Genomic DNA, 12,475 nt, shown 5'->3' with positions numbered 1-12,475 from the left:
AAAAACTAGACCGGCCTCAGATAATGTCTCTGTACGTACAATTCACGTTTCGACATTTTAAAACGGTGTGTTTCCGCTAATCCGCCAGTACGTATTACCAATTTAATTCAAAAATAAAATGTGCAATCACAATGGCTTCGACTTATATATAGCAATAAATGGACTCAGTAAATGTAAAGCCATTCTCAAGGAGAAAAACTACTGGTCTATGAATCGCAAAGTTTTAGCGCGTTAGAATTTGCCAAGAAAGGTTTCTGGTTCGATTCTCGATGACGGGAAAAAAACAATCCAGCTTTTTTCTGGATTGTATGCTTATTTTTATTATTTCAATAATAATTGTTTTCATTTAAAAATTCAATGTATTACTTATGTAAAGCAAACATGTATTTAGTGTGTTATTAAGCCATACATTTTTCATTTCGCATGAAGACTAATTTCGTGCGTCTCTTTTAACCGCTCTTTAATATCGATATACTTCAAACGAACGGTTTGACTTAACACAAATATGGATGGTAAAATTGCCCCTCTGCTACAACCGGTGCCTATACCACGTGACTTTTTTAGATCTGTGTGGGGAGTAAAATATCAACAAAAGCGCGACGAAGGTAAGATTTTTAAGGATAACTTTTTTAATATGTCACCATTTTTAATGGGATAAAGTGGAGAGCTCGCTCATTCACGAGAGTTTTCTATAGGTATCATGATTTTATAAAACAAATAAGTATTTTTTCAGTAAAGTGCAACCGCGCGTTTGAACGGTTAGAAAAGGGTAGGATCAGTGTGGGGACATTATTTTTTTACACAAAAACATCACCTCTGGTGAAATTAAGAAATGAATTTTATGGGCGGAGCTTACACTTTATCATTGTGCATCCATTTTCAGGTTTCTGTTATTTATTTACGAAACAAAATTCAAGAACACTAGTCTTACAGTAATATGATCTGTGTGGTATACGTTTTGAAACGGATCAGTGTGGTATACTGTTTTTAAGTTTTTCAGTTCTATTTAGTTGTTTAAAAAGTTCTTGTCAACAATGTATTTGAAACGGTATTTTTAAATGCGCTAGCATGTAAAACACATAATGGCTACGCTTGCACCGCTTGTTGAACTAATACATAATTATGATTTACAGGCATGCTGTACAATCCCCATTATAATATTAAAATCTTACGCTGGAGCATCTTAAATCGATGACAAGTCCATGCTTACCTTAAATTAGTGTACACTTTATGTTATTGTATCAAATTCCATTTTTATTTTGGCGCCAAACACTACTGTCAAGTGAAGTAATGTATCGTATATTATTTTTGATATTATATTTGCTTTAAGGTATGGCTCAATGCTCCGAATGCGGAAAAATGTCGAAGACCAGAGCTGGATTATTGCGCCACATTAGGGGACACGCTAACTCTGGAAACTATAACTGCTGTGGGAAAGCATTTCAGGTAAGATTAAATACCTTAAAAATAGTTACATTTTTATACAGTTATGCTAACAAACAGATGAACGGATTTTCTTGAAACAACACAAATATACAATATATCTCATCTCTCAGGTTATCATATATTTTGAAATAACTCAATAATCGTCAAATCGTTTGTAATTTAAAACTAACGAACGCATGTCCTCAGATACTAACATTTTTGAAAAAGCGTGTTTACGCATTGAAATGTCACGTGAATAAAATATGTTGTTTTTTTCTCAGGATGCCTACAATCTTAGAAGGCTTCAACAAACAAAGGACCCCAATGTCACGTGTGTGTACAGTGCGGCAGGAGCTTTGCGGACAAGTAACTTCTCGTTGCTAGAGAGAAAAGTGCAAAAAAGAGGGATTGGTGAAATGTTACCAGTGTGAATTGGCAGTTAGGAGTGAGAATGACCTCAGAGAGCACATCAATACCCACATGCATGACAAGTGTTACAGTAGTGAGGAGTGTTTCAAAACGTACAAACGCAAAACAAACCTTTCTCGATACGTGAGGACTTCACATAAATCCGTGAATACTGATTAAAAATCATAATAGTTTACAGTTTGTATGTGTAACTTCATTATCGTTTTACGTTATTTTATTCGTTGTTTTACTTTTACTTTACTTTTCAAAATGATTCTCAAGGTATCCGAATTTGATTAATTTTTAGGTTTCGTTTAGTTCTTTTGTGTGTTTGAAATCATTCTCAAATAATTGTGCAATAATTTGGATTTACGTTATTCATTAATATATCGCATCTGTGCTTTGTATTATCGAATCTGTGATTCTTTTTTAATTATAACTTGATTAAAGTTTTGCGATGTTTTTTCGTTGGTTTCAATTTTAAATACCGCTGTCACGAGCTAGTTCGATAATCATAAGCAGCCAGGGTTTCTAATACTAGGGATTTTCACGATTTCTTTACATAATTAACTGCCTGCTTATAATTACTCTAGGCCGTGGTAATTGACAGTAAACAATGTATGCAATATGGTTGTGTAAACAATACAATACTCCTTAATTCGAAATACGTCTTGACATTCTTCAGAGCTGCATCGATCCGCAACACAAGAGAAGAATCGTACATATATAATCATATAATATAATATTTATTCATTTACTTTTTATATTCTCTTCAAAATAATTAACGCTAAAGATAAGCATACACTTGTTACACTGAATACAACGACATAATTTATAACATGACATTATCACCAACACATGGCGAATGATAGTCAATATCTATACTATGTAATAAACTAATGCAACAATATGAATTCCATATATGAAATAAAACACACAAACACACACATATATATATGTTTCTACTATGACCAGTATTTTGTTTTTAATAAACATACCGTTTACCTTAAACTTTAAATAACAACAAAATGACAAGCCAATACGTCTGGTGGATTCTGTTTTATCAGTTTGTATTCCAAATTTGATTTTAAAACATACGTATTACCCAGGAAAGAACATGCCTTTGCTTTTTGTCAACCTAATAATATTTGACACAATTTCTATTGCAGAATTTGTGTCAGAATTAAAATGTCCATTGTGTTCGTCTTTCCGCATTCTTATTGTTTGCAACAGTTTGCTATCGTTTCGTCTCGCCCGCTCCCACCTTACTCCTAGTATCCCCTTCTGTATAGCATTCCTGTCTCGTGAAACTATTTCCTCTGTTTTTTCTTCCCTTAACCCTTGTCCGCTCACTAATGTCAAATAGGTGATTTCTGAAATGAATGAATTTTTAAAATAATAATAATAGATCTACTACTACTACTATTACTACTACTACTAGTAGTAGTAATAGTTGTAGTAGTAGTAGTAGAAGTAGTAGTAGTAGTAGTAGTAGTAGTAGTAGTAGTAGTAGTAGTAGTAGTAGTAGTAGTAGTAGTATTAGTAGTAGTAGTAGCAGAAGTAGTAGTAATAGTAGTAGTAGTAGTAGTAATTGTTGTATTGAAATAATTGAAATTAATTAAAAAATATATATATTGTCGTTATTATCTCAATTTATCCGTAAATTGTAGAAACACGGATACCACACAGATCATTCTAAACACGTATACCACACAGATCATATTACTGTTAGAATATTTTTCTTGATTTTGTTTTCATAAATATATGAAAGAAACCTGAAAAAAAGAATGCAAAATGATATAGTGTAAGCTCCGCCCATAAAGTTTATTGCTTTATTTCACGAGAGGTGATGTTTCTGTGTCATAATAAAATAATGTCCCCACACTGATCCTACCTTTTTCTAACCGTTCAAACGCGCGGTTGCACTTTACTGAAAAAATATTCATTTGTTTTACAAAATCATGATACCTATAGAAAACTCTCATGAATGAGCGAGCTCTCCACTTTATCCCATTGAAAATGATGACATATTGAAAAAGTTATCCTTAAAAATCTTACCTTTGTTGTGCTTTTGTTTACATTTAACTCCCCACACAGATCTTAAAAAGTCACGTGGTATAGGCACCGTGTACAATTGAATTACAGAAAGGTATATGAAGGCTTTAGATTCCGAATTTAGTAATGGCTGGTTTAGTGTGCATAACTTATGCCTACAGTGGCTTTCTGGCGTGCTTGCAAAAGTCTAGTCGGACTTATGATATATTTCACATACATCGTCGATAATACAAATCAAGACAGATACATATTTATCAGATTAACGCATTAAAAAAATCAGATATGTTTTACATAGCTTATTTCCGTATTACCATGCCGTCGCGTATTTTTATGCTTCTTTTCTCGATGTTTATTTGTGTGCTTGTTCAGATCTGTCTAATGAGTGCGCTTTGTATGGTGGCATAGGCGCGAGTTATACATAATTGGAGAGTTTTCATTCTTTAAAACATTTAGAATACATAATTATATTCGATCGGTATATGGTGGAAGGAGCCAAATATTCAAGCTTACCGTTCTGTGATACGTGTTCAGTATTTTAATATTTTATGAATGCGTACAATCATAACCGATTAACGGTTCCATCCTAAAGAGGCAATCCGCTGTTATAGGTATTATAAATCAGATTTGAAAAGTTAAATAATTTAACGTGCTATAAATCACTATAGCAACAATGTATCATGTGTATGTACCTTCACCCAAAACTAGGCCACTCACGAAAAATGTTTGTAATGTAAACTCATTAAAATAAAATACGATATCTTAACAACTGTTGCTTTTTACCGGTATCGGTAACAGCAAACTCCGCGGTCAAAACAAAAATAAATAAATGAATACGCTAAAAATATATTAGAGGTCTTGCTCTATAAATGAAGATTAATGTTAAATATTTGATAATGCGCGGGTAAACAAAGTTTTACGGTTGGTTCATAGATAACTAGTGCATAAGGTTAGTTTAGTCCGGATCGAGTCAGTAAAGTACATTCTGTGTTTCAAATAATTTCAAGCGACCGACTCAAATTTTTTATGCCGACCCTAATGTTTGAGGTTCAATGTTCGATTGCTTAATTCAATCATATTTACCAGAGTAACTTTTATGTATAATGAATATATATTACAACGAGATCGAGAGTATTGTTGTCAGTGAATGTCTTTTTAAAGTGTGAAGTATCTTGGGTTTTGGTATTTTCAAATAGATTACCGGAAAACATTTCTTGCCGAATGGCTTTTTCGGACTGCACAGACTAATCTGGGACGACACTTTACGCGCATTAAGGTTTGTCCTTAAATGCTTTATATTAATAAATGTAAACATTGGATCTAAAAAGCTCAAGTAAAAAAGCAACAATACATTTATAAAAAAAGAAAAATAAGTCACCCTCAACTGAGCTCGAACCACTGACCCCTGGAGTCCTGGAGTACAAGTCTACCGTTTAGACCACTCGGCCATCCGTGCTCATACAATGAAGAATGTATTTTATACTTTGAATAAGCGATTCTTGTAGTATCACACAATATAACGACAACAATAGAACTTTCCAAATTATGCAATCGTTTCGCGTTGCAACGCTTTATATTTTTCAGGTTTTTAAATCGTAAAAGATGCATATAATGGATATTATAGAACATGGTAAATGTTCAGGGGTGCTTTTTCCTCACAAATATCATAGCTAAAACGAAAATTTGCGAATCTGAAACAACTTTTTATTTTTTATTTTGTCAATTGACCGAAACGTTAAAAGACCCCTTTAACATCCGTTTTCTAGAGCGAGGCTTGTGTTTTGCCTTTTGTGTACGCTGATTGATTAAGAAATTAAGTCAGTGCTATACTCCCACAACAACGAGTCAATCCGGGTAAACTCGGACACTTTTCAGTTCTCATCAATAGCCATGTTTTCAAATGAAAATCGTTATAGTTCGGACTATTAAAGGCTACCGAAAGCATCAAACTGTTCTCCTCGGATTGTTTCGTTATGTGCAGACGTATCATTTGCAGATCTATTGCAAATTTTAAGCAACTGTCGTAACCGCGGAACCTGGAAAACTCGGACGAGGAAGGTAAAACTCGGACACGACGTGGACAATTTCGGACACGTAGTGAAAAGTCGGACACATGTATGATTAAAATTGTCAATATAGGCTATCTCCAGTAATCACTTATTGTTTAAGGTGGTAACAGAAAGTTAATGGATACATACTGAAACTAATATCTCTAGCAGATACTCGAAACGATAATCCGACAAAACAATATTGGTAGTGGTAAGTACATGAAATCATAGTATATATATATATCCTCACATAAATATATATTTTATATAGATCTATACACACATAAGTGAGTTCTCAACGATGTCGATATATGGTAGTGTTAGTTTATAATTCAGATGCAGTTTTCTTAGCCCTCATTGAAATTACACATTATAATTATCGTATTGAGTTTTGTAAATGGATATGTTACCAATATACATTTTGTACTTTTCGATAGAAAATTGAAGTAAGACTCTGTAATTATTATCTAACTGGCAGATGTCGGTAGCTTATTCTGGTTCTAAATGACGATCATCAGACAGATTTACGGTGCACTGAATTTTTAAAGGTTAACTTTATTATAAGAAGTGTTCGTATATTTTGAGCTTTTACGGACCTTACGGACACGCATACAGAGTCTTATAATTTGGAAAGTTTATTGTAAAAATGGTTGTACCCGATGATGATGACTTTATGGGATACTATTGCTTCATTCTCGGCCAGCATCGTTACAAAACGTAATTATGCGTCTCAATTACTTTCAATTTGGGCAATTCATTTGTAAAAGTGTATTCATTCTGGCCTACTGTCGGGAAATTCCCCAACATAATTATTAGCTGTTGATAAAGGTCTAACCCTGGGTAAGACAGCTACGCAGACAAAAGTTCAGTGCCCCCGCTGTTAATATTTTGGTGGCTTATATCGTTTAATGAAGAATAATGCTAGTTATATTTACGTTTTATCGTGTTAACAAAGGTCAACCGTTGGTGCATGAAGATATTCAAATATGAACGTTTCGTCAGGATTAAACCGGTTCAGAGGCATGCAACAACTGTCTGCTTTTTTACCGAATATATGGCGAATCGTTTTACTCACATTTATAAATTTCTCAGAATATGGCAACGTTTGCATGAATACTTACAAACTAAAAAGTTTTAACATATGTACCATATGTATTTTAGCTCGATTACATATAAAGCATCATGGTTATTGAGACATTCGAGTCCCTTCGCTGGGTTAAACCATTATTTTATGTCAATAGATCTTGAACACACTGAAAGAGGATCAACCCCGGGACCTTTTTTTTTATCGCGGACACCATATTCACAAGGTCACCGCGATCTTAAAACTTTTCGAACGTAAACCAACTCTCTGCACCTTATACACGTGTTTAAAAAAATCATATTGCACTTTTTTTGAAAGATTATTATACATGTACTTAACAAACATGATATTTGCTTAGGGTCTTAGTTTTGCTCTAAAAGCTGAAAAGCAAGGATTAAATGTGTTTGAAACATGTAACCTAAGTAGTAACTAGTTTACATGTGACCGTATGATTTTATCTACCAGTGTAGCTCGGTCCCCGGATCTGTAATACCACAGCTAGTGTGTCACGTTGTTCTCAGATTTCATGTACCCATAGAGTCTAACGTGGCCGCGAAACCGCTAAACGTGGCACATGATGAGATATACGTCGTTTAACGCAACCGTAACACACTTTAACATGGCAAAAGTGGAAAACTACGTCGTTAAACGTGACCGTAACGCATCTCAAAGTGTCATAAGTTGAGATGTATGTCGTTAAACATGACCGTAAGGCGCTTCAACGTGGCATCTGTTCACAGGAACGAAGTTTATCATGACCGTTATGGGCTTCAACGTGGCACAAGTTGAGATGTACGTAGTTTAACGTGACCGTAACTTGCTTCAACACATGCAGAGGAACGTAGTTTAACTTGGTCGTAATGCGCTTTAAAGTGACACAGGATGAGATGTACGTCATTACTGTAACACGCCTTATAGTTGCACACGTTGAAATAAAAGTGACCGTAACGCACCTCAGCGTTGGACAAGTTGAGATGTACGTAGTTAAAAGTGACGCGCCTTAGTGCGGCAAAAGTTTAGAGGTACGAAGTAAGACGTCACCGCTACAAGGTTTGTGACATTTATAACACGTTGCCCTCAGCGTCCAATGTTGCTGCCTCTTCCGAAACGTGTTGCCCTGCAGTAATGCAAATGTCTTTCTCAAATTCGTAAAAAACATGTATTGATTGGCCTCTGATTTGCCTCTACTTTGCACTTCTTGCTATCGTGTTCAAGAAGGTAACAACTGAACACTTTACCCATGTTACCATGAACTTAGCTTGAAAAGTAAAGAAAGAAAATGGAAGAGTTAGATCTGAGAGTCCAGACAAAAAGCGGCATATGCTGCTATTTGCATGGTTTATTTGCAAAAGCAGCAAAGATAAATATCCCACTCGTTCCGGTTCGGCGTTCGTTGAAAGATATGTTTATTTTTTTTTTGTCAGAACAGATGTGGTATTTCCACGAGAAATCTAGCATATCAACTTCGTTTCCATAAAACGCAAGATTTATCTTGAAATACATTAATTATCAGTATTTAGACATCGCTTTTCTTTACCTATGATATATTTAGCAAGAGCATGTCTCTGTACATGCATGTTTCGACAATTTAACCCATTTATGCCTAGTGGACTCTCCCATCCTTCTTAATTTGATCCATTTATTTCCAAAATAAGGGAGGTCTAGTATATTTAATTCTATATTTAGAATATTTCTTACAGAAATTCCTTAAAGCAAACAGCGCAGACCCCGATGAGACGCCGCGCGTCTCATCTGTGTCTTCGCTGTTTGTCAATGCCTTTTTTCTAGACGCTAGGCATAAATGGGTTAAAACGGTTTGTTTCCCGCTAATCCACCATTATTACCCATTTAATTCTAAAATACGCAGCCATGTGCAATTACAATGGCCTCGACGAATATGTAACAATAAATGGACTCAGTAAATATGAAGCCATTCACAAGGAGAATAATAACTGGGCTATGAATGGAAAATTTTTAGCGCGTTAGAATTTGCCCAGAAAGGTTCCTGGTTCGAATCTCGATGACGAGAAAACAATAAACTTTTTTTTCTAGAGTGTATGCATATTTTGATTATTCCAATAATAATTGTTTTGTTAAAAAACAACAACATTGTATTACTGATGTAAAGCATATTGCTATGTGTTAACGTGTTATTAAGCCATACATTTTTCATTTCGCATGAATACAAAGTTCGTGCGTCTCCTATAACCGCTCTTTTATATCGATATACTGAACGAACGATTTGACTTAACCCAAATGTGGCTGGTAGAATTGCCCCTCTTTTAAAATTGAATTAAGAACAGAATATGAATGCTTTAGATGCCGAATTTAGTTTTGGCTGGTTTAGTGTGCATAACTTATGTCCATAGTGTGTTTATGTCGTGCTTGCAAAAGTCTAGTCGGACTTACGATATATTTTACATGCATCATCGTTAACACAAAGCCAGACAAGATGAATATTTATCAGTTGAACGCATTAAAACAGCAGATTTGTTTTACATAGCTTATTTCCGTATTACCCTTTCGGCGCGTATTTCTGTATGCTTCTTTTCTCAATGTTTATTTGTATACTTGTTCAGATCTGTCAAATCACTGGAGTTTGAAATTCTATCCATAAAGCTAATCTAATGGCTAAATAAAAAATACCCCTGTATAGTATAAAGACTGGTCAAATGAGTGCGCGTTGCATGGTGGCGTCGGCGCAAATTATATATCATTGGAGAGTTTTCATTCTTTTAAGCATTTGATATACACAGTTATATTTGATCGGTGTATTGTGCAAGGAACCAAATATACAAGCTAACCGTACTGTTAAGTGTTCAGTATTTTGATATTTAAATAATGCGCACAATCATGACCGATGTACGATTCCATCCTAAAGAGAAAATGCGCTAGAAATAGGTATTATAACACATATTTTAAGTTACATAACTTAACATGCTATAAAGCACTCTAGCAATAATGTATGTACCTTCACCTAAAACTGGGCCACTTACGAAAATATTTTTTTAATGGAAACTCATTAAAATAAAATACGATATCTTAACAACTGTTGCTTTTGACCGGTATCGGTTACAGCAAACTCCACGATCAAAACATAAAATAAATGACTTCGCTATAAATATAAGAGGTCTTGCTCTGTATACGAAGATTAATGTTAAATATTTGGTAATGCGCGGGTAAACAAAGTTGAACGGTTGGTGCAAAGATAACTATGCCTTTAGATTAGTTTCGTCCGGATCGAACAAGTAAAGAGACACACACATTACGTTGTAGTAATCAATAAATTCAAATACATCCTGTATAATGTCTTTCAAAGTAATGTCAAGCGACCGACTCTATTTTTGGTGCTTACCCTAAACGTCTTAGTATTCCAGGTTAAACGTTCGATTGAGAAATTCAATAATATGCACAAGATTATATATTATATATAAAGAATGTATGTTACGATTTTTGTGTCTAGCATCCCTTTTTCAAGTGTGAAAACGTGTGTGCTGTACAATAAGTTACCGGAAAAAACAACAGATTGGCACAGCGACTTACATTGTTTGTATGTATACATGCTGGAGGAAACACACGACTCTTTTTCCTTTTTATGTAAACTGATTGCTTGTGCTTCGAAGTCAGTAATGAATAAGCGCATTGAAGACTTTAAAAAATCAAAGCTTCTGAGTAAAGGAAAGACAATAAACATGTCTAATGTTATTTTTACATATAACAAATCAAACTTATCTTTGCGGTACTAGATGAATGGAGCAGGTGATGTAACTTTTTATGGCGAAACCCGGATCTGTCTATTATGCCAAGCAGTGGCCACGGTTCAACTTTTCATGTGAACGGGTCGAAACCAGCGACGCATTTATACAATTTGATGAAATCGATGTTTTCTCTGTCATAGCCTGCATTTATAAAAAATGTCACGTGATGCCAATGTCCTACGTCAATCTACTAGAAGGTGAAGGCTCACAACAACGGTCAGAAAATTACTTAATTCATTTACAGAATTATGCTCAAGGTAGTACGTTGATGGTACGTAGTTTAACGTAGCTGTAACGTTGCACACGTTGACAGGTACATAGTAAACTAAGCCGTAACGTGGCAAAAGTTGACCTGTACATAACTCAACGTAGCAGAAGCGCGTCATAACATAGTACAATTTGACAGGGGCTTAGTTTAGCGAGGTCATTATGGGCTTCAACGTGGAACAAATTGACATGTAGATGGTTTAGCATGGCCGTAACGCGCCTTAATCAGGCACATGTTGACAGATACGTAGTTTAACTTGGTCGAAAACGCACCATAACGCGAACCTATAAATCTTGTCAACTGTTGTTCAACTGATCAGATCAATTTAAAAACACAAATACACTGTCCTAATTTCTCTATTTGCACTAAGCGTTCTTAAAACGAAGATTTGTTTGCATAACATAGACATAAAGGATATCAAATATACATGTATTATATTGGAATTACATGTATTTGCTTTTGTTTGGTCCATGTACAATATAACAGAGACGTAGAAAACATCTAATACGTCTCTGAATACAATTACCGGTGCTTAACTTCATAATGTAACATAAGAAGTAAAGCTAGATAGATATCCCGTTGAAGGTGAATACTAACCTGTTTTTTACATAAAAAACAGTTAAAACAGTTTTTAGAAAATTCAACCTTTTGACATTCAGCCGTAAATGACGAGCCAACGTTCATCATTCAATAATTTGTATATTCCCAATTTTTTTCGGACCAGAACTGATTTTTGTCAAAAATTGAAATGATGAAGTATGCAATGTAATTAGCGCGTACTTTGCAGCTATATCTTTGATCAAGACAGCAATTATTGGAGCTCAGTAAAAACGCATTTGCCGTTAATTTACAAGCGTTACAAAGTAAAGACATCTTAAACCAACGGGTTCAAGTATTGTAATTCAAATTAAAGCAACTTAAACATGGTCCACATTTGATACACGTGCATATAATACTAAAATGTTGTGCGTGCCTATATATAAGTTTAGACCCGAATAAGGTATATATTTGAAAATACCGGTACCATGGAATTTGATTTATTAAATCAAAAAAGAAAATGAATTTGTCAACTGACTTTTACACAATTAAGTGAGATTGTGTTCAATGAATTCGTACAATAAGTAGCTTGTGCCGCTTTCTGCGGTAGAAAGCAGTGATTTTTAAAAAATCCGGCTTGTTTCGGTTCGACATTTGGTGAAATATATTTGTATGCATGTTGGCAGCACAGCTGCAAAATAACGATGAGAAATATATCATGCAACCTTCGTTCCAAAAATGATTTTATCTAAAAATCCATTTTATCATTATTTACACGTCGGTTTCTCTACAGATTTTGGCACAAATTTGTGAGAAAAAAAGAAAAGCAAATGTTCTTTTAGAGGGAAAAAATGTAAAAAATGTGTGTTGTGCCTATTAATTGCGCTTTCTTAAA

General features: G+C 34.6%; 1 long non-coding RNA gene across 1 annotated transcript; it reads left to right on the top strand.

Annotated features, from left to right (window-relative positions):
- Positions 1–531: 531 nt before the first annotated feature.
- Positions 532–1,844, top strand: LOC127879901 (uncharacterized). The gene is made up of 3 exons (XR_008049328.1): positions 532–605; positions 1,331–1,446; positions 1,707–1,844. It is a non-coding gene; the product is annotated as an uncharacterized LOC127879901 (long non-coding RNA).
- Positions 1,845–12,475: the final 10,631 nt, after the last annotated feature.

Source organism: Dreissena polymorpha, chromosome 4 (assembly GCF_020536995.1).
Source record: "Dreissena polymorpha isolate Duluth1 chromosome 4, UMN_Dpol_1.0, whole genome shotgun sequence".
Classification (NCBI taxonomy): domain Eukaryota; kingdom Metazoa; phylum Mollusca; class Bivalvia; order Myida; family Dreissenidae; genus Dreissena; species Dreissena polymorpha.
Note: the sequence above shows the minus strand (reverse complement) of the source record. Positions and strands in the feature narration are given on the sequence as shown.